Genomic DNA, 22,777 nt, shown 5'->3' with positions numbered 1-22,777 from the left:
GCTTCCATTTCCTCGAACCTAGCCAGGTGAATCGAAATGAAAGCTGTATCAATAGTCAAAGAAAGAGTGCAGCAGAATATTAGGAGGGAATGCATAATTGCGCATTTATTCTATAGTTAGAAGTAAAAAAGGATGAAAAGCCAGCTGAAACATTCACATGCAATAACTGTAAAGCACTTCACTTGGAGACTTCCTCCATAACAGAAATGCAAGAGCAAAAATAACTTTAAAAATGTAGGTCATCAGGCCATCTGCAATCATAATTTGCTAACAATGCTCACACTGAGCCAAGTTTGATAAAATTGTACTTTATCTTTTGCCTTTGGGAAGGCTGAAAGGTCCAGGCCAGAAAACAGCATTTGCTGTTTTTAGTTTCTAATAAGAAACTTAACGTAAACAACTGACTTGTGAAATTACATCCTCTGGCAGCTCCATTTCTCTCCACAAGAATAACTTTGCTAATCGGTGGAGATCAATTATACCATGCCACACAGTGAAAAGGGAGGGGTTTTAGGGAGGAAGACAGGTGGAGTTACTAAGTTTATTCCAGCCCACAGAATCAGTAGCTTTGCCCACAGATTCTAAATCACATTGTGCACATTGTAACACTAGGTTCCAGAAACCGCAGTGGCAACTCTAAAAGAAAAAAGACTAATTACTCATTCTTTCCATCCTGTGGCATAACACTACAAGTGTGACTGTTTAAGACTGAAAGTAAGATGTGCCACGTTTTAGTCAATATGGTGAATCTCAGCAAATTATTGCAAACTGCAATCTGTCCAGCTACTACTGAGAGATGGTGTGATCAGGAAGAAGTGCTGGTATTGTTTCGCATTATCTGGGAGAGCTGTTCCCTCTGTCCAGGCAATGTAATTTAGTTTGTTAATAACCACCAGCTCAGAGACATGGAAGAGGCAAAACTGGATGCAACACACACACACACACACACACACACACACACAAACACACAAAAACACACACATACAGACACAAACACTGCAGAGTAATGCACATACGCTCACCCAACACCAGAAAATTAATCAATGTGCACAACAGTAGCATCAGTATTCGGCGAGTAGCAGGAGGCAGCGCGAATGGTAGCACAATGGTTTATTCTTTGCGTCTCTCTGCACTTCTGAGCCCAGGCCTGCATTAATCCAGCTGGGCTGCTGTGGAGCGGCTGTGCCAAAGAGTAATGTTTATCTGGAGCAAGCAGCCTGGATTGTGTGGCTGGGGGTAGAACGGAGGGGATAAGGGAACGAGGGGCCAGGTGAGAGGAGAGGGTGGGGTGGATGGGGAGCAAGGAGCATGGGGAGAAGGAGTGTAAGGGGGAACTGAATACTTCAGCTCAGGTGAGCGAGGACTGCACCCGACTGATAACTCTCACACTTGGACATGGCATTGTGGCACGCCAAACCCCCACGGCAGGGATAAATAAGCAGAGACTCCAAGAGAGACCAAATGAGTGAGACCTCCTCTCCAAACTCCAATTCCCCAGTCAGACTCCTCTCATTGCCAGAGTGATGATTCTAAAGCCCATCAAAGTTGTGGTAAATGTAGGCTGGGGACATACCCTCAATGCCAGGTCAGCACGGATGTGTTGGCTGATGTTCTTAAAAAAAAGAAAGAAGACTATAATTTGCACCTGAAAAGCAGCACATGCAAATGACTAGCACACAAACATCAACCTTTCCACTTGGTTTCCTAACTGTGTCACTGATTTCTGCAACTTATTGCAACTGTATAGTGATGTAAAATTAGGAAGGCATGAACAGTGCAAAACTGATGCACTGGTCATTGCTCACAGCTCTGGATTTGTGTGATGGAGGAGGGGTGTAAGACCTGTAGCAGGCGGCTGCGGGAGGGTTCGGCCTGTAGCGAGTGACAGGGGGCAGGTGAAGCAGCTGTGGATACTCTCTGAATCAGGCTTCATTTCTTGGCTATTTTCCACAGCACTTTCTAAGAATAATAGCAGCCACAAATCATGCAGCTGGTAGTGCTGCTCAGGAAATTGATGTTCTTTCATTTCAAAACAATGGAGGGCCTTATAAGGGGTCTGATGATGCCATAACTCCACTGGTTGACAGGTCGGGTGGGGGGGACTGGAGAGCAGCAGGGACAGCTTAATCAATCCCAGCATGCTCCAGACACAGGGCTGCAGTCAGGTTCCTGAGCAGACATCTTCAATCAACTGTGGCCTAGCCAGATCATGTGTGTGAACATGCACACACACACACACACACACACACACACACACACACACACACACACACACACACACACACACACACACACACACACTGCATAGAGCAAATCAGTAAATCAGACTCCCTTACTTATAGGCAACCCCCCTCAACCTCAGACTGGGTTGTGACGGAGTCTTGCTGGAATCTTCCTGTAAGTGTGTGTGCATATGTGCAGGGACTGGGAGAGAGTCACAGATGAAGATTCCATGTTGCATTCTCTTTGCATGTTTCTCTGTCTCTCTGACACTCTCTCACTCTCTCTGCTTCTCTCACTGTTGGATTGTGGTCTTTGATGAATAGGCTATGCACCGTGGTGCTGAAAGCTGAGAATTTGTGTTCTCTGTATGATTTATAGCACCAGGCTTCTCTGTAGCTGCCACAGCAGTTGTTTAAATATTTAGGAAATTAATAAAAATCACTTTTTAGACACAGTTCCCATCAGCCTTGTACGTCAAATTCTATCAGCCTGTAATTAATTTTCACTCACTGAGGTTTATCAGCTAAGGCAGGGCTAACCACATATAAACCACACTCACATCCCACTAACTAATCACTACACGTGTGTTTCTTTCAGCAGGACTGCGTAATTGAAAAGTGATTGGATTGGCTTGGTTCCTGCATACCTGCTGCCTCAGAGCTGTGAAGAGGCAGCTGGTGGCTTGTGGGATGCACGGTCTGCTGCCTGTCTGTTTGTGGGGGACATTTTGCAGATGAAGCCATCATGCTGGCTAACTGCCGAGCAGCCCCTTCAAAGCCACTGGGCCAGCGGACACACGTGTGACCAATGGGTCTTTCCTGCTTGTCAGAGGGGAGAGATGAGAGAGCAAACCCTTGAGGGCATCATGCACACACGCCCTCTCTCTTTCTCTCTCTCTCTTTCTCTCTCTTTCTTTTCTCTCCCTATCTCTCTCTCTCTCTGTCTCTCTCTCTCTCTCTTTCTTTTCTCTCCCTATCTCTCTCTCTCTCTCTCTCTCTCTCTCTCTCTCTCTCTCTCTCTCTCTCTCTCTCTCTCTCTCTCTTTCTCTCTCAGCTGTCAGGGTTGAGGTTATGGTTGGCTGGTTTCTTTGCAATGGTGAAGCACGAAGAGACAAGCGGAAAAGTTACATCTGTCTGCCAGCACTCCAGTCTCAGCCTCACACACACATCCCACACAAAATTGTCATCATTCAGCTACTGCAGTCAAACATCTAACACACACACATCCCCCCACCCCCCACCCCAACATACATGCATCACCTTTGGCCAGTCATGCATGCCATCTAAATCATACAGACTTATAAACGAAGTTCATACAAATACATATGCATACAAAAAATAACAGTGCAAGGTAGTAGGGTGATTATGTTTTCCTTTCTAAATGGAAGATTGCGTACTTCTGTTTGTGCTCTATCTCTTTGGTAAAGGCTGTCCTGTTCCACAACAGACCAAGAAGTGCCACTCTGCCACTTTCTCTGGACTCAGTAATCTTCCATATATGTCTGTTTATTACATGATCCAAGCCCTGTACAGTCTTTGAAACCATCAGGTGAAAGCATCGACCTTATTATTGTACGTTCATCTGCAACTGCTTTACAAACACACAGAGAGTGGGTATGTGTGTTAAGGGTTGCTTGGTTGTTTTATGGGTAGGTTGGCTTGGTGTATATATAGAGAGAGACAGAATTAAGGAAGAAACATGTTGACATTAAGAATTAAGGCATAAAATTGGTAAAATGGTATGGGTTTGGAGGGAGATGAACTTATTGAGGGAGACATGAAAGGAGAGGAAGATGAATGGATAACACAGGAGAGTGAATGGAGTTTCTCCAGGGTCTTTTACCAATCTACCTGAATAGATCTGTAATTAGTATTTACAAGTACGTGTACAAGAGGAACTGGAATAGTAAGCTCTCAGACCTAAAGCAATGTAGGAGTACAACACACATGTACTATATATTATAATAAAAGATACAGTGTATCTACCACTGTAGGTATTCAAGGGTTTTGTTTTATAAGGTATAATTTCCTTTGCACAACTGGAAATGTGTATCATTTGATAAACTTCATCAATTTCTTGAGTAGCTTTTATTGTTCTCCTTGTATATTGTACAATTTGAACTTCTGTTAAGAAAAGAAGAGAATATCATCAATATATCATTAAACCTTTGATTGTTTAATGGAAAAGCTAAATGACCATTGGCATAATGCCACACAAGGTAAACTGGAGCAGTGGTAGCTCAGTGGTCAAGGTACTCAACTAGTAGTAAGAAGGTTGCCAAACCCCACCACTGCCAAGTTGCTACTGTTGGGCCCCTGAGCAAGGCTAACCCTCAGTTGCTCAAGTTGTATTCAGTCTTAATTGTAAGTCGCATTGGATAAAAGCATTAGATGAATGTAAATACCTTGGAAGTAAGTAGCTGAAAAAGCTTGGAGACTGCAAGTGACATAACCAGTGAGTAGTTGCTCTTCGTTGATTGTACACATGTTCAGGTTTTGATGTATACTAAAACTTTTTGGTAATTAACCAGTTACTGGAATGGGTGTATGGGGGTGTAAGTGATTGGTATTGAAGTATTAAAAGAAATGTGTGCAAAAATGTAATGATAGATGATAAGGGCTGGTGTTTGTGTTTAATGTGAGTCTGTTGTCCATTCAAAATGACTCAAAATTGGTAGATGTGAGAAAGGTAGCATTTATGTATTCACATACAGACACCATCTATGGAATTCCTCCCCCTTACATAGGGAGTTTCTGCTCCCATTGTCTGTTTGGAGTGCTGTATTGGTGTTTTATATTGTCAGAGAGAAGGCTTCCATCTGTGGGTCTGTACACACAAACATTCATGCCTACCCCTGGCCCCACTGAGGCCTCTGCTCTTCCTCTGCCCTGTCAGATCAGATCCAGTGTGGCTCCTAGCTTTGACACAGCTACATGACTCAACAGCTCCCTACGGTAAATACGGGATATGAAATACAAAAATCTGCTCCAGCCTCCACTCGGCCAAACTGTTCTCTCAAATGCAGTTCTAAGACACATATACACTCAATAAAGAAAAGCAGCCTGCATTTGTGACATTTAGGACAGATGCTAATAGGGAGAGGAGTGTGTGTTCCAGTTCTTTGAATGTCAAAAAGAAGTGTATGTGTTTTTGTGTGTGTACAGGGTTGATAATGTACATTCTTTCTTTCTGCTTTGACTGGGTCATATTGCTCTTGGGGAAATACCAGCCAGTGTCTGACCTGCTCATGACACTCTCTCTCTCTCTCTCTCTCTCTCTCTCTCTCTCTCTCTCTCTCTCTCTCTCTCTCTCTGTATTTCTCATCTGACTCTGTGTGTGTGTGTGTGTGTGTGTGTGTGTGTGTGTGTGTGTGTGTGTGTGTGTGTGTTTCAACTACTTTTTAAAAGCAAGTCTGTAAAAACCCCAGCCTTACAGGCACCAGATCGACAATCTGCTACAGAGAAAAATAAAATAATGTTGGAATTGTCAGCTGTTAAATGGGATATTCCTTTACTGCTTTGATCTGTCATGTTTACTTTAGAGTGTAGTTTGCTGCAATTCTGACAGTCTGGTCAACAACACAGCCATTAGAGCCTTAAATGGAGAGACATATGAGTAGAGCAAGAAAGAGGGTGGTAGACCAGGGACCAGGAAACTGAGAATTGGCGGGATCTCCGACTATGCTGCTGTGGCTGAATGAATGTGTTTAAGCAAAGGGTGTTCATGCTGGTCCTCTAACCTTTATGTTGCATCTTGACATCACTATAAATACTTTGGGAAAGCATCTCCATTTCCATCAAAGCATGCCACCATTTTGTTTGAGCAAACAGTAACAAAATACATGTTCCACCTATTAATACTTGTTGTTAACTACCATACACCCCTTGTTCAATGGACAGCATGTGTTTATAGATAAAACTATTCTAAAAAATCATGAACTTTCTAGGCTTTGAGATATAAATGAAAGTGTTAGGTATAAATAATGTCTGCATGTGGCTGTCAGTATGACTGGTCGAGAGATATCAAGGCTCTAGTTTCTCTCCACTCAAATTTGATTTGATACAAATCTTATACTTTGAGGAGAAAGTATAGCAGCTACTCCATTTTAAACTAGACACACATACCAAATATACATACCTCTATCCCAGATTACTCCATTCAACTCCATAGTGGACGTTTGTCTTTGCAATAAGATTGGACACATAACAGATTTCTCCTGTTTCTGTTTCTCTTTTTGTCTGTAGAATGTATATGTATGTATGTGCACACCCATATAAGTAAGTAATAATTAAATGAGAGAAATGTGGTCTACACTAGTATATGTTGGTGAGGCATCTGCTGTTGCCAATTCAGTGTGTCAGAGTACTGGTAATACATTGAAAATCATGCTCTGTCTCACAGGAATTTAATTTTCAGTTTTGATTCTTCAAACCTCTCACCTACACAAATGTTTCCACCTTTTGATCCTTCTAGCTAATGTTAAAGGTGACATAGAATGGAAGACTGTATGTACCTTGGCATAGCTGAAGGAAAGTTTGTACATGGAACTGACACACAGCGAATTCACATACTGTTGTCACCTTCTTCAAATGTAAAGCCCACATAAGCAAAACACGATGGTAAAAACAGACCAATTCTAAAATCGTAGACTTTTAAGTAACAGTCTTGACTGACTAATATTTATGTAACAGTCTTGACTCATTAATTTAAATACAATGCACATTCTAGACCAGGCAATATTAACATGGACCTGCACAGCCAAAACTTCAACAGTTCTGCAGGTGCTGTGAAGAACGAAACAACAACAACAACAAAAATGTCATAATACTATATACAGAAAATGCCTGTTCTGTGCTGTGAAGTGGTAACAGCACTTTTGATACCCCTCACATGGAGCTGAGCTGTCAGCGGGCATGATTGATATTCATATTTAATAGGATTCGTGACAAGTTGGTAGTTTGGACTTCACATTTCACTCAGATGTTTCAGTTTATCAAACATTAGACAATATTGAGAAGGCTTCACTTGTTTGACCCTGAAAAGTTCTGACCTTATTGGTGTCATAACCACAAGCACAACCTGTAAATAGCTAGCCATGCTGTACGGTTTTAATCACTTTTTATTGGCTGAAACATCTTACAGTGAACATTTCATAGTGAGCTAACAAACAAACTAACCATGTGCTGTTGAGATGGTATGACAACCTAGGTGATTTAGATAGAGATTCATTTTTACATTTATAAGTCTGACTGACCACAACTTGAGCAGTAAGGGCCTTGCTTAGCAATGGAAATGTGGATGGTAGAGCAGCTTGAACTGGCAACCTTCTAATTACTAGTCAAAGACCTTAACCACTGAGCTACCACTGCCCCTAAGTGCGATAAAGTGTTGTCATATAAATCTTCAATATAAGGTGTTTCTTTGCCAATCCCTTTGTCATGTAAATGTCTAATTAATAGTTCATCAGCAACATCCAACTCAAAAGCTAAAAACTAGTTTGGTTGCTTAGAGATATCCATTCTATAGCTAACTCTCCTTCTAGCTTGTCCACTACGACTGACATTTGACAAAACATAGTCAATCTGTTAATCAGTCTTGTTTTTAAGAAATATCCTCAGAAGCAGGCAGAAACATAAATGGTTGAATTCCTAAACACTCCATGTTTCACCTCTCACAGTTAGCTAGCAATTTTGACCTGTTGATTCTGTGTTGATTCAGCATGCCTTGCTGTAAACCAGCTAAACAGAGCAGAGCTCATCAATTATTACTTATTAAAAAACATCTCTTTTCATTATAGGTTCAAATCATAGGGTTGTAAATGGGCATGTAAAACCACTTCTGGGCAATTTTCACCCTGACCCAAGTCCAATACATCAGAGAGCAGTTTAAAAATACTGAAAAAATGCGTTCGAGGTTGTCTTTAACAACAGCTCGTGTTGCTGTAACAAATACTAACACCAGGTTAGCACCCCCTGCCGCTTTCACTCGGTCCTCTCTCTTCCTCACCCACCCACCCCCAAAGGCTTTGTTTTTGTTCTTTTTGGTCATGCATATGTCCAATATTATGTAGTTATCTCCTTAAATTTAATGAGAATGATGTAAGAATGACCCAATATCTAACCCTAACCTTAACCTCAGTAATTGTTTAATTTTCAGTTCCTGCACAGGTGGCACATGTTTTCTACGGTAATAAACTCAGTAATGTTTTGTCCTATCACTTAAAAAAATTAATTAATTAAACCTGTAACTTTTGTAAAATAGTACGTTAGCTTGTCAGGATCATTTTGCTGGTCTTGAGGTAGGTTAGTTCTGGTGTTTTTTTCTGTTTCTGTCATAGTTTGGACTCTCTCTCTCTCTCTCTCTCTCTCTCTCTCACACACACACACACACACACACACACACACACACACACACAAATAAAAAATTCACACATTCATTATGAAATATTATTGCACAGCATGTTGGTATATAACAACCAAGGATTCTTGTATGTAACTGTAACTCTTAACTGTACAATTTTGTATGTAACTGTACAGTTTTTACAGTTTTGTATGTAACTGTAACACCTGTGTGTGTGTGTGTGTGTGTGTGTGTGTGTGTGTGTGTGTGTGTGTGTGTGTGTGTGTGTGTGTTTGTGTGTGTGTGTGTGTGTGTGTGTGTGTGAGTGAGTGAGTGTGCATGTGTCATAAAGAAAAAAAGTCCTAAGGGAGATGCCGTCTGTCTTTGTTCACAGAAACACTCTTGGACAGTCTCGATGGACCTTTTACTGCTTCTAAATGATTTAAACCCCAATACTGACAACTCTGTGTGTTTATGTGCGTGCATGTGTGTGAGTGTGTGTGGATAGGCATGCACATGTGTGTGGCCCAAGGCTGTCATAATACAGGTGTGATGCAGTATGCTTCAAAGTCAATTAAGTGGGCTTGGTAACAACTACAGTCTTATTTGCTATGTGGAATGTTAAATAAAAAAACCCCAACAACCTACATTTGAGTCTCTGTTTGTGGTGCATATGCATGTGTTACAGCACTGGTGTAATAGTTAAGTTTGTAAATTTTCTGCTAACATGTCTCTGGCTGGTAATTTACATTTTATTCAGTTGTATTTTATGTTGTTACCATTGCCACATCTAACTAATTTGAGCAACATTGTACCAGACATTTTCATTTCTTATAATATACCTTGCATTATGTTTCTAAACTGACTAAATGTTTGATTAATGGTATGATTAAAATTTAACTGGGCAAGGGACCTTATTTACAAGTTTTACAGTATTTACAATTTACAGTAAATATTTTTCTATTTTTCACTAAAGCAATAGTAATAGCCAATCTGAAAGTAAAGTCGTCCCATCACCCCAAATGTGGCTGTGGTTTTTAGTTTTCTAACAAACATATTGGCTAACTCTTTATGATTTACATGATTTGTTCAAAAATGGATTCTTTTTAAAACATTAGGCCAGGCATGACATGTTTTCAATGTGACTTGGGGAATACTATACATTAGGCATGTTCTCAGGAATCTGTTATGAAAATATTCATACTAAAGTCCACTGGTTTGATTTGGTTTGATTTGCTATCATATCTTAGAGTGACTTACAGAGGGCCTGGCTGGAACTTGGGAACCTTTAGTCTGTAATCAGATGAAACAAAATTTTGGCAACTTAACACCTGAGCTGGGTTTGGTGTAAAAAGAGTGTTGCAGGTATTGAAGGGGTTGCAGTAAACACACCTTCCTTGGCTCCTCCCACACTCCCTTGTTCAACATTTCTGTTTTACTAATCACTGACCACTCCCTCTCTCCCCTGTTCCTCATAGGAGATGGGTGGTCTTTTTTTCCCTTATTTAAGTTTTTATTTTTTTCTGAAACGTTCCTCACAAAATCTCTTGAGCTATCTTCTGAGTACTGAGCATTTTCAACAACTTGCATGTTGTTTTATCAGAGTCTTATCTCCATTTCCTGTTCTTGACATCTCTTTTGGACTTGTCCTTGGATTATTGTTTGCTGATTGCTTTACCTCTGCCTGTCCCTCACAAAATGTTTGCAGGTAGTATTTTCTAATAAATATTAGTAATTGTATCTAACCTACCAGTCATCTGAATCCATTGTTTAGCCAACAATTGATTCAGAAGATAAAAGCTATTCCAAGAACAGCACCAACTACTCACAAAACACTGAGGTTTCTGAGAAGTAGGGCTGCTCAGGGAATCGTCACCAAGCTTAGTGCCAGCGTTTTGGAAGTAGGTAACATGCCTTGAAAATGTAAGAGTTTACTGCTTCAGCACTGCTTCTACTTCACTCACTTCACCTGGTACTACTAATGATAGGAAGGTAGTGACCATAGTCTTGCTACATGCCAGGCATGTTCTAGAATGTGATACCAAGGTATGGTAAAGAAGTGGCCTGAAGATAGGATACTATGAAAGTTTTATCTGTTTTTAATAATGTTTTACATCACCCTCCCAAGAGTAAAGTGGGTGGTGAGAGGCTGTATTCTTTAAAACAGGGAAATTGTACAGGATTAGATTATGCCATAGAATTCTGCAAGCAGATGGAATGATCCAGCACTTTTAACCATTTTTCATAGGATGATTCAGGAAGATATACAAACAGGGATAGCTTCTTGCACTGATCTCTCTTCTCTAGAAGAGATTGTCAACACTAGACAGTCTCTTAAGAAAACAAAGAATGCACAATTTATTTCTTCCTGATCCCAAAGTAATAGAACCAGCCACACATCCCATCCAACTAGGACATACTTCGTTGTCTCCTCAAAGAATACCAATGACACCTCACATTGGGTCTCTGCTTCTACTGTGCAGAGAGAGGTCACATGCTCAGAAATTGCAAACATCTCCCTCCCCACTTCTTAATGGAATTTCACAGTAAAACCACGGGGATGTTTTCCCCACATGCAGTTTGCAACTGTCTTATCACTGTCCCTGTTTCTGTTTTGTGTAATGGATTATTCTCCTCTCAGATTCTGGAGCAGCCAGTAACTTCTACATAGAGAATTTAGGCCATGATCGCCACCTCCCGTATCCCACAGCCTGAGCCTTTGAACATTTAGCTATGGACTGTAAGCCAGTAGGAAAGGCTTACATCATTAAATCCACTGCCCCTTTACAATTCACTATAGGAGCCACCCATTTTCAAATATGATTTTTCATCTCCTGTAGCCCTGCATCATTGATAAGTCTTCCTTTCCCAGTCTCTCCCTGGATAGCAAAGCACAACCCTTCAATCTCATGGTCCTATATGGAAAATATAGCCTTCTCCCCCAATTCTCATCCTCATGTCTGTCCATACCTTACCAATCAACTTCTATTGAGATCGCTTCCATTTCCAAATGACTCCTCATTTCCTCTGCCTACCTCAGCAAAGTATTCAAAGACCAATACTTCCTAACTTCTTCTTCATGCCAAGATCTATCCACTGTCAGCCTCTGAGTCTAAGGCTATAGAGGATTTTATTCACACTTCCACCTCACTACTTTTTGCAGGCTTCTTTTTTCCCATGTTTCAATTACAGACATCTCAATAATTCTAGGGTTAAGTTCCACTTTTCCCCATAGTACTACATCAAGGAGCACAGTATTTCACTAAACTAGACATTCGCTGTGCTTTTAATCTGATCTGATCTAAGAGAGGATGATTTAAGAGAGGAAGACAGCCTTTAGTACCATGTGTGGCTACTTTGCATATTTCCTTATGTTGTATGGCTTTTCTATTACCCTTTCAGTTCTCCAAGCATTTATCAATGACATCTACAGAGAGTTCATTGGCAAATTTGTCATAGTTTACAATGATATTTTAGTTTGTTCCCTCTTTCTTCATGAACACATTGGACACATCAAGTCTGTTCTTCAGTGTTGGTGTGAGAACCGATAAAGAACAGTTTTTGCAGAGAAGTTGTGCAATATGACAAAAGAAACCCAAGAACCCTGCTACATTTGTGCGATGTCTATGGTACCATGCCATACTCCAACAAGTAAGATGAGTGGTTCCAGTGAGCAAAGCTCATATATAAATTGGGTACAACATTGCCATAAACAACAAGCTGATTGTTACCACAATCAACCAGGTGACTGTATGGCTCTCCATATGGAACCTAAAACTCCATCTTCCCAGTTGTAAGCTAGCCCCTCATTCTATAAAACAATTAAAGGTATTCTAGCAAGACAACCAAGTTAGTAAATTAACTTGTTCCATGTTTCAATTGTTAGGCCAGAGAGTCAAGGCAAAAGCAAAATTCCCACTGACAACCCTCTACCTTCCCTGGATGTCATAGGTACCCCAGCCTACACCGTTCAGGCTGTCTTAGACTCCCAGTATGTGTGATCATCACCGGTACCTGGTGGACTGGGAGGCCCTGAGGAGAGCTGCTGGGTCCTGTCCCAACATAACTTGAGCTTACTACTGAACTGTAATCACTGGTGAAGTATCTCACACATGATTCACTACTGAACTGTAATCACTGGTGAAGCATCTCACACGATTCTCTACTGAACTGTAATCACTGCTGAAAGACCTTACACATGATGCATTACTGAATTCTCATGTTTACACAGGCACATTTTACATGTCACAATTTTTAATTCACATTGGACATATAAACCTATATACAGTAAATAGTGTTGTGTTCTTGCCCTAATGCTTTTTAAAACTTATTCTGGTCAGTAATGTCAGTGAACTTGCATACTCAATTATATTGTGTTGAGCTGTTTCCATCATACTAAAGCAACTTCTAGTACATTAAAAGTACTGGTGAATAAAAGTCGAATCTGATTATGATTCTGATACTGATTCTCAAACTCAAATTCTCTGATTCCGTGGTCATTTATGGTCTGTCTGACTCTGTATTCTGTACTCCTTATAAGTTCCATCGCGGTCACAACAGTTTCAGTATATATTTGTTTTCTTTTTTAAAACACTGTTGGGTGTGATGTTGGCAAAGAGTGATGAAGAGGCAGGATGCACACATGAGTCACCAATGTAAAAAGCATTTATTTTCAAAACAAAACAAACAAATGAAATTGAAACACAACAATAAGCAGTATGGGAACACTCATAGCAGACTCAAAGCAGACAATAACTGACCACTGATGTGTTGGATGAAGGGGTACATATGTACATAGGCCTATATTGTTTGGGGAGAGAACAAGGGTCAACAAGCAACAAGTGGGGAAAAGGTACACACACACACACATAATGACACGTCAACAGAGAAACGAAACAAAGACAAAAAGTCACAGGGCGATCTTCACCATGTGGACGAGGGGCATTACACTAGGTTAATTAGAGAGCTTTCCACTTTTCAACAGTAACAAGGTCATTAATTTTCATAGAGGAAAATTATTACCATAGAAAACATGTGCCATGTGTGCAGGAACTGAAAATTTAAAAATCATAAATCTGCAATGTCTTATCTAAATAGAAAACTAGTAATTAGCCAAAAGGAAGACATTTCTAAAACGGCATTGATTACTTCCAATCTGTGTGTGTAAGTGTGTAGGAGCTTAAGGACACAGCTGGAAAATCCCAAACAGTGTGGGATGCTTCATTGTAGGTTTTTCATCCAGGCATTATTACTGGATTATTGATAAGATACACCTGAAGCGGCAGTAATACAGCAAAGCTCACACACATTCATGCACACCAACAACTTATACAACTGGTGATGGTAAACTACTGTGTGTGTGTGTGTGTGTACAATAGGCTACTACGAGGTCAAAAGTGTTTCAGAAACTGAATTAAAAAAGCTTTTCCTGCTTCATTTCAAATGAGTACATACCCCCTCAGAACAAATCAATGCAGAAAAATACAAAAAAAACAAGGTTAGCTCTTCTGTGTATATATATTTGTCAGTTATGCTGACTTTTTTGTTTAAAGCTGCAGATCTTTAAACACAATCATGCAGAACTAGTCAAGTTTATAGATTTTATTCTGTTCAAACTCTTCTTCTGTTCATTCATGAACTTGTTTTAAGTTGTTTTTTTTAATCAGACTTATTATTAATTATTATGAATCTTAAGCCATATTATTTACTAACTACTGTGAAATATTCAGTAACTACACAAAAGATAATATTAAGGGTGTGACGAGTATAACACTCTATTATCTGTGGAGTGTAAGAGGTCATGATTAAAATAAATGAGGGGATCTGAAGTCAGCAATACATTAACATTAACAATACATTAACTGTGTGTAAAAACAAAGCCTTGAACCTTGAATGTGTAATAGTTCTAAGCATGAAATTGTGAAGTGCCAGGATTAGTTTGTTTGCATTTTTCTTATCATTAAAAGCCTTTATTCAAAGCATTTTCAAAGTTTTTAAATTTTTAAAAACATTTTAAATCCACCTAGACATTGTCCCCCTTTTCAAATATATTATTACTCATTGATCATCTTGGCACTTTTATGTTATATTTCCACTTAGTCATATGGGTTTTGAATGGAATGGTCTCTCATGCAACAAGGCTTGTAATTTAATACTAATACTAATATACCATTTCACTATTGGTATATTAGAGATGATCGTAAGGATACTGTACTGCCCCATGCATGTAACTATAATGTTAATTCATCCTGGTTTACATGTGCACAAATAAGGTAAGTGTTCTCTCCACTTAGCTCAGCTCAGCTCAGTAGAGGATTTTTTACCTTTGATAATACTGCTGTGACCTTGGGTCAGGGAACCATGTGAAATAAAGAAAAGTGTCTCAGTAGGAGACTGAAAGGATAATTGATAACCTCTCCTTTCAGTTTCAGCATCTTATTGCCACAGTACACACAAAGACCGAAACATGTTAAGCCAAACAACAAATTATTATTATTTTAAATACCTTTAATTTAAGGCAGTAATGTAATTTCCAGTTGGAAAAGAGGAGACTACAATATTTACAATATTTACCTACTTACATTTCTTACATTTCTAAGTACTATAAGCAATGCCAATTATGTGCTCCAACACACGATACTAAAGTTTGGAATGTGTTCATAGATCATCCTCAGCCCCTTTCCAAAGTGGCTTTATTAGTAGTGCTATCTCATTCACATAATCCTCCTTGTACTGCTGAGATGATCTAGTTATGAGACTTCCTATATGCACTGCAAACACATTGTTCCATTTTGTACCAAGAACATGTGTGTACTTTTGACACAGATGAATTCAACACAGCTGTTTATAACTCCTTTTGTATATGGTCTTGTGAATAACGCTGCTGTTTGTAGCAAATATATGAAGTTCAGATGCATTCCTTAGTTAAAATGGCCTTATTCCAAATTTAAGGTATTCAAACAACTATACCGTTCATGATTTCAGTTGCACAATTTGTATCCTTTTTGCATGTGCATATTGTTATCCAATACTCTGTCGGTTCTCATGCGATACCTCTTTGTTAACAAGCTGATTTACTGCGTAAACTTGCTTATATTGGGACATTTATAAAAAGTGCTCATTCAATTTCTCATTACAAATCTCCACCACTGTCATGTCTAAATTATAACTAAATATTTTTTAAAAGGCATGTAAATGAAATCACTGCGCTACCTGGTCCAGTAATTAAACATTTACCCGTAGTTAATAAGCTACCAGTTTCCAATACAATAAGCACATTTATTGGCAAAGGGCCTTTATCCAATATCAAAATCATATGCAGCACAAATACCCATTATTAAATGACGTTTCCCACCAAACAAAATAAGCGTTTTTATGTCTATCATCCGTTCATTGTTTTGCCAGTGACACATTTTCATTTCGTAGTCCTGTATCTAATAGTGCTCAGAAATGATAAACTTTTCCGTTTATCATTTCTGAGCACTATTAGATACACCCAAGAACTCAACCTCAATTACACAGAACCACATGGAAGTACCATAGCTTACCCATTATTAAGTGTTAGTTAATTCTGTAACACTTCTTCTGACTTTCATTTGGGCAGGAGGCCTTCACGCACGTGCACAAACACACACACACACACACACACACACACACACACACACACACACACACACACACACACACACACAAGGAGTAACACATCACATTCCAGTCAGTGGACCTAAAGCACAGTGACAATGATTACCCACATCTGCTTCCTACATATATGGATGTATGTTACTGACCCAGGTCATTTATATGTTACGTGACACTCAGAGTACCAGTGAGGTCAGGGTCATGATGCTCAACGCTCGAGCTCATTCCTCAAAATGGCGTATCAATTCCACCTCCATTTCCTTGAAAAATTCAAATAGCCTGACCTGATAAAAAACATGAGCGCCTAAGCACATCTTAGTGAGGCTGTGCAAATGGACATATACTCGAGGTGCTACACGATGCAGTTTTGAGATGCTGAAATGATCATTTTTGCATTCTGAATTATTTGCATGAGGAATTTATTTTCCTGCTGGTAGTTACACACAGGGCCTTTATTACTCTACCGTACAGACACACACACACACACAAAGAGAGAGAGAGAGAGAGAGAGAGAGAGAGAGAGAGAGAGAGAGAGAGAGAGAAGAGAGAGAGAGAGAGAGAGAGAGAGAGAGAGAGAGAGAGAGAGAGAGAGCGAGCATACAGTTCATATAATTCCTCGTCATTTTTAAGGGAAAAACATTTGACTTCTTAAAGCATGTAAACGAGCGACGAGCTCCTTTTTTTGTGGTTTGTTCAAGAAATATCGATATTTATTCCCACTTTGTTATTGTTTTCTCAGGAGAACGGATGAGTGAAGAGTCTATTTATGCGTGGTCTATTTCTCTCTGGCGAAGAGCAACGCACACTTACATGACTGAACGACTATCACAATCCAGAAAAGGTCTGGGAGCGTTATGACACCTGACAAAGGTACCTTTAAATGCCACATAAAGTGGGAGAGGAGCCCAGAATTCCAATGCGGATGAATGCACTCCATTGGTGCATGTCTTTGTTCGCGGTATTGTATCAGCGTCCTGTGGGGATTGTAAGGGGGGTTGGAAGAGTAGAGAAAAAATATTTTAGATCCCATCTCATAAATGAATGTTTCAAAATGGATGCTTTCTTTAGTTTTTAGTTAATTGGGTGTGTGTGTGTCTATATATATATATATATATATATATATATATATATATATATATATATATATATATATATATATATATATATATATATAGTGTGTCTATATATATAGTGTGTCTATATATATATATATATATATATATATATATATATATATATATATATATATATATATATATATATATATATATCTTCATGCCTAACTTCGAAGCGGAATCGAGAACAGTGTTACACTGGTTACATCATTAAGCTGCAGGCATTTTTGTTGAAAAATTAAAAATGCTGGTCTAATAAGTTTCACTGCAGTCAATAACATTTTAGCCCAGGATGCAGTTCTCAAGTAAAATTACTTAATTAAACAATTCGATTGTGTCCGAGACCATGCTTAAATCGTAGCAAAATTATTTCATTTAAAAATTCTGATTATCGTAGCCATATCGGAGAATTGTGACAAACTGTTCTAGGGAAACTAAGCTTGCACACTCATTTTTCATCTTTTTGCATGAGGATGAAATGTTGCATAAAAAACGGACATTTATACACTTTATAGGGCTAGAATCACATAAGGCCAGTACGGTTCGTTTATGTTCACATGTACAGTGGCATGTTTTTGATTGTCCCTCAGCTCAGGATACCTTAAGGTTGTGCGCGAGAAACGGGGTACTGAACTAGACATTTTCTCACCAGAGGGCTCTGCCACTCAGCCTTCAGTCGAAGCGCTTGCGCTCGGGTTTCTGCTTCTCATTTCCACTGTTAAAATCTGTATATACCGATACAACTGGATTAAATATACATATGATTTTGTTCCACTGGTCACGGCAAAGTAAACCGACTGGCACACTATCACGCTGATCCAGTGTACTTTTTAAACAGGGAGGACTTCACCTTTTCCTTCATAGCTTCAGCGAAATTTCTTTAATCGGCCTGTGTCGTAAAAAAATAATGGAGTTATGAAGACTTCGCGTTCGGACTGTTAACTTTGGTTTAATCACTTCATAGAACATTCTTCAGTTCTAACGGTTTTCCCTCCTCTTCGACGAATTTTAATTTGGCATCGCACGCTCTTTACGGTTCTAATTTAACATTTTCTTTTCTCTCTCTCTCTCTCTCTCTCTCTCTCTCTCTCTCTCTCTCACTCTCTCTCTCTCTCTCTCTCTCTCTCTCTCTCTCACTGGCAGTTTTTCCCCAGAGGTGTCTTGAATCGACACTGCTCATACATTGGAAACTGTTCGATTACGACCCTGCAGTGGCATTTGCCAAAGCAATACGGCACACACAAATATCATCTACAAGCATTGAATGTTACAGGCAGATTAACCTACGTGCTTTCAGGCTCTCGTGCTCCGCTCTCTGTCTGAGTCCTTGATCTCGTGGCTGCCGGTGGTCAGTTGGTCCGCTTGGTCACGCAGCTGCACGTCTGAGGACATGTTGCTCGAGTGGTTGCTCGGTGGAAAGGCTGAGCTCTTCTGACTGCTCACGGGTGGAAAGAGAGTGGGAGCCAAAGTGAGTGAGCAAGGGGGAAGGGGGAGGGGAACACAGACGCAAACAGAACAACCCCTAAAAATTTCTCCTATAATAACACGCAGTCACCTGGTTTATATCACATCTGTACATCAGATTTTCTTACAATCAAACCTGCATATGTATCAGCAGCTTTCTCGTCACTTTTTGAAGTAGAGTTATTCCATAACCGTGTGTGACACATAGATGTTACCATCACATGCACCACGGTTAACCACCTAGTACCACCTTGTGCTGGTTGTCTCTAACAGTTAGACTGAACTTGAGTAATAAGCACCGGTTTAGTTTGGACCCAGTACCTAGTTTCAGCACCGCGGACAGCGCACGTAGCTCGCAGACGGAAAAGCAGAGAATCAATAGTAGAGGAGAGCGAGTCGATCATCTTCAGCTGTAGACTGCGGGGTTAAAATGGTTTTAGTCTTTTGCCCGAATATACTGTGAAGGCGTAGCGCATTCTAATATATATCCTAAACCAGGAAACCTACAGAGGAACTGTGTGCCATTCGGCTTCGCGCTCTCAGTGACGCTCCACACACGCTGAGCTCCATTAAAGCGCATCACAACGTAAGATAACGAGCGCGTGTGCGTTTCTTTAAAGCACACATTAAGGCATTCATACACGACTAATAGAACACCATGCTAAACTTTGCTCGGTACCACAACTTTTTTCAAAGAAGAGATTTTTATTTAAGTTTCTTCAAATGTTAAAATAGCAATATAGAATCATTGTAGTGAGTCTATTATTGCTGGTTTTAAAAGTGTGAAATGAAACGCAAATACCTGAAGAATACTGAACGTTTTGAGAGTTCTACTGACATCTACTGGGGACGTTTCTCTCTCTCTCTCTCTCTCTCTCTCTCTCTCTCTCTCTCTCTCTCTCTCTCTCTCTCTCTCTCTCTTCCACATGTCTCGTCTCTTCTTTGGCAGTATCTGATCTGCAGGAGGCGGGTAAGCCCAGCCACACATTAAGTAACTTAGGAGAGAGCTAAAGGCCAAATTGCCTATACTGTGGGGCTATATTGTTCTATATTGTTCACCTTCCAGGTTTGCAGAAAACAGCCATAAAAAATATTTGCTAGGCTTTTTACCAAACTGCTTTTGTGGTAACCTCATTCTCTTCACTGCAGATGAACAGATGTATGCACACACGCACGCACGCACACACACACACACACACACACACACACACACACACACACACACACACACACACACTCACTCACTCACTCACTCACTCACTCACTCCTGTTCCACCAACAATCTCGTAATGTTACTAATGGCATTATTTAAAGCAACTCTTCAGCACAGTGGTACGTTATTTAAAGTGGCTTAGAAGTGACGAAGTGAAAGTGACAAATACTTCCTCATTTTCTTCTACTAGACCAAACTATCACTTAAAGGAAATCAATAGCTGATTTCTTGCCTATTAATATGATAATGTTTTACAGTCAGATTGGAGCAGGAGAGCAGAGGAGCTACACAAATCATTGAAGATCTGTGAACACTATTGCAATTGGGATGTATACTCATGCATTACATTGGAATGCTGTCACGCTCCAGCTGGCAGAACATGCAGAATTGGTGAAATGGAGACATATAGACCAGCTGCAGTTCCACAATATGACCGGAGAGATAATTAAACAAGGACATGAAATCCACATTGTTTCTGTCCATTCATTGTTTCCCCCCTATTTACGTATGTTGCTAAGTGAGGCAGGAAAAAAACACATGGTCATTATAGTCTGTGAGGGTGTGAGAGCGAGAGCTGGGGGGAAGGGACAAGTGGAAGGAAAAGATGCATATGATATGTCATACTATCCATGCACCATCTGTTACATTTAACAGACAAACTATATATTTCTTAACGCCCCCCAACACACACACACAAAACAAAGGAAGCTGTGTATAGTAATGAGATGCTGAGAGAACAGTGGGAGGTGTGTATTTTTTATTAAAGTTGCAAAGGATAATTGCAGACATTGGGTTTGAGAGCTTCTCACTTATAAACAAATGGGAAAACCACATAGGCACTCCTTAATGGAAGCTCATAAATTAAAGTGCTTACACAAACACCACATAATAATTCACCTCCTTGACATAGATGTAACATACCAGTACAATCCAGGCTACTGGCACCTCATCATTGTCAAGCATTGCATTATGCTTCTTATAGTGCTTAGCAGTGGAGTACTGGGATCAGCTATAAGATTAAGCTGGCACAGGAATGGTTTGTATGAAGGATCCTGCTGTCTCTGCTTTCCAGTGGGAACACCAAATCGTTGCTTTCTTGTGCAACTCATTATGGGTGACACAAGACATACATAGATCCAAAGATCAGTCTTATTGTAAAACCTACCTCTACGTAGCTTGTGCTTGATGCATAAGCAATTTGGGGTCTTATATTTTTAAGCATATTAATTTGGGTGATTAGATGCATATGAGTAACATTTTATTCCAATTTAAGGCTCATTTAAGGATGTCATAATGCACTGACAACACATCCATAACTTGTTCATAAATCCTGTATAAATATTTATGCACTCTTGTCAACAACTGCAAACATAATACTCAGTCTCTAGACAAACATTCATAAATAAATTTCATAAATGACTTTTTCCTAAGTACAGTACTGATGAGTAATTCCATGTAACATCAAAGAACATTTTTCATCCCAGGCACAGGGTTTGTCTTTTTCATTATGATTTATCATCAAGTTGAAATCGTTCTATATCCGTGCATCATTCCTCAGAGTGTAATTCATAGCCATTTCATCTGTCTTTGTGTCATGTCAGCTGCAGCCAACTATGGGCTTATGAATTTGTTTTCTGATGTCTCTTTCAGTGGTAGTGGCTCCTTGAAGAGACCCCAAGACTAGGGCCAATTCCCAGAGCTCAACAATGAGTCACTTGGGACGTTTTTCTATTCTCTCTCTCTCTCTCTCTCTCTCTCTCTCTCTCTCTCTCTCTCTCTCTCTCTCTCTCTCTCTCTAAGTGGCTTTGTGCACCAATACATTTTGGTAAGGACATATTAACATATTAAACATATTAACATATTAAAAACAACATTAAATGGCAATCTAAGCTATATATATATATATGTAGGCTTTCCTCTTTATATATGAATGGAAAGCCAAATTCATAAATGAGTAGTGCTCCATCTCTAAACTCTGTTCCATACTTAGCACTGTTTTACCAGTTCACATCTGGGAGTGTAAGTGAAATTGTGTGTATGTGCCCATGGATTTCTTTAGTGTATGTAAATTTCAGTTGTCCCTGTAAATATGCTTGTCCGTGTGTATTTCTGTGCATTTGTGAATCCTTGTTCTATGTCCATAGTTCAGCCCAGTACCACAGCTCCATGATAAATTTCACTGTGAGTCTGTCATGGCCATGACTTCACTAAATCCATCCATCTCACTCAGTATTTTTAGCACATCACCACTTCACAGAGTCATTAGTGCCATGCTCATGTTTTAATATTGACTCAGGAATTTATTTCATGTTCTTTCAATTCACCTGCACTGCATGAATGAAGTGGCCCTCAAAAAGGAGGAGGCATTAAAGACAGCTCTCAACCTTCTAGTGCTTAAGTGGATTTTTACCTTGACCTGCAGCTACCTTTGCGTGCAACTGCTGAATTCTATGTCAACATGTGATACAAGAGAAGTGATGCGGATGCATGAATTAATGTCAACTTATGGTGGCAGAGCGGTCACTGTGTGCATGTATGTGTGCTGTGTGTGGTGTGATGGCTTCTTGAAGTATTGGTCTTCTGACCCACACTCCCTGGGCACCATGGAGATAACATGGAAATGAGACATCACTGAAGTAGTCTATGTTAATCAGATAGCAAAAGCCTATGAGAGAGAGAGAGAGAGAGAGAGAGAGAGAGAGAGAGACAACAAAACAGAAGAGAAAAGAAGGGAAGTGGTAAAGAAAATCAATGAACAATAAGTATCATAAAATATGACCCAATT

The 22,777-nt window shown here is 39.7% G+C and overlaps 1 protein-coding gene across 2 annotated transcripts in view; it reads right to left on the bottom strand.

The window, feature by feature from the left end:
• chrm2a (cholinergic receptor, muscarinic 2a) overlaps positions 1 to 19,272 on the bottom strand; it is a 75,846-nt gene extending 56,574 nt beyond the window's left edge. The window contains exons 1-3 of one of the 2 annotated variants that reach the window (XR_014123173.1): positions 19,101 to 19,272; positions 18,603 to 18,750; positions 16,749 to 17,174 (exon numbers count right to left, since the gene is read on the bottom strand). The gene's annotated coding sequence lies outside the window, so the exon portion shown is untranslated. Of the gene's footprint in view, positions 1 to 16,748; positions 17,175 to 18,602; positions 18,751 to 19,100 lie in introns of those variants that run through there. The other variant, XM_027004057.3, reaches the window with a different exon arrangement.
• Between the last annotated feature and the right edge of the window lie 3,505 nt (positions 19,273 to 22,777).

This window comes from Electrophorus electricus, chromosome 4 (genome assembly GCF_041902795.1).
Source record: "Electrophorus electricus isolate QZ-2024a chromosome 4, ASM4190279v1, whole genome shotgun sequence".
NCBI lineage: Eukaryota > Metazoa > Chordata > Actinopteri > Gymnotiformes > Gymnotidae > Electrophorus > Electrophorus electricus.
The sequence above is the reverse complement of the archived record's forward strand: the minus strand, read 5'-3'. Positions and strand labels throughout refer to the sequence as shown.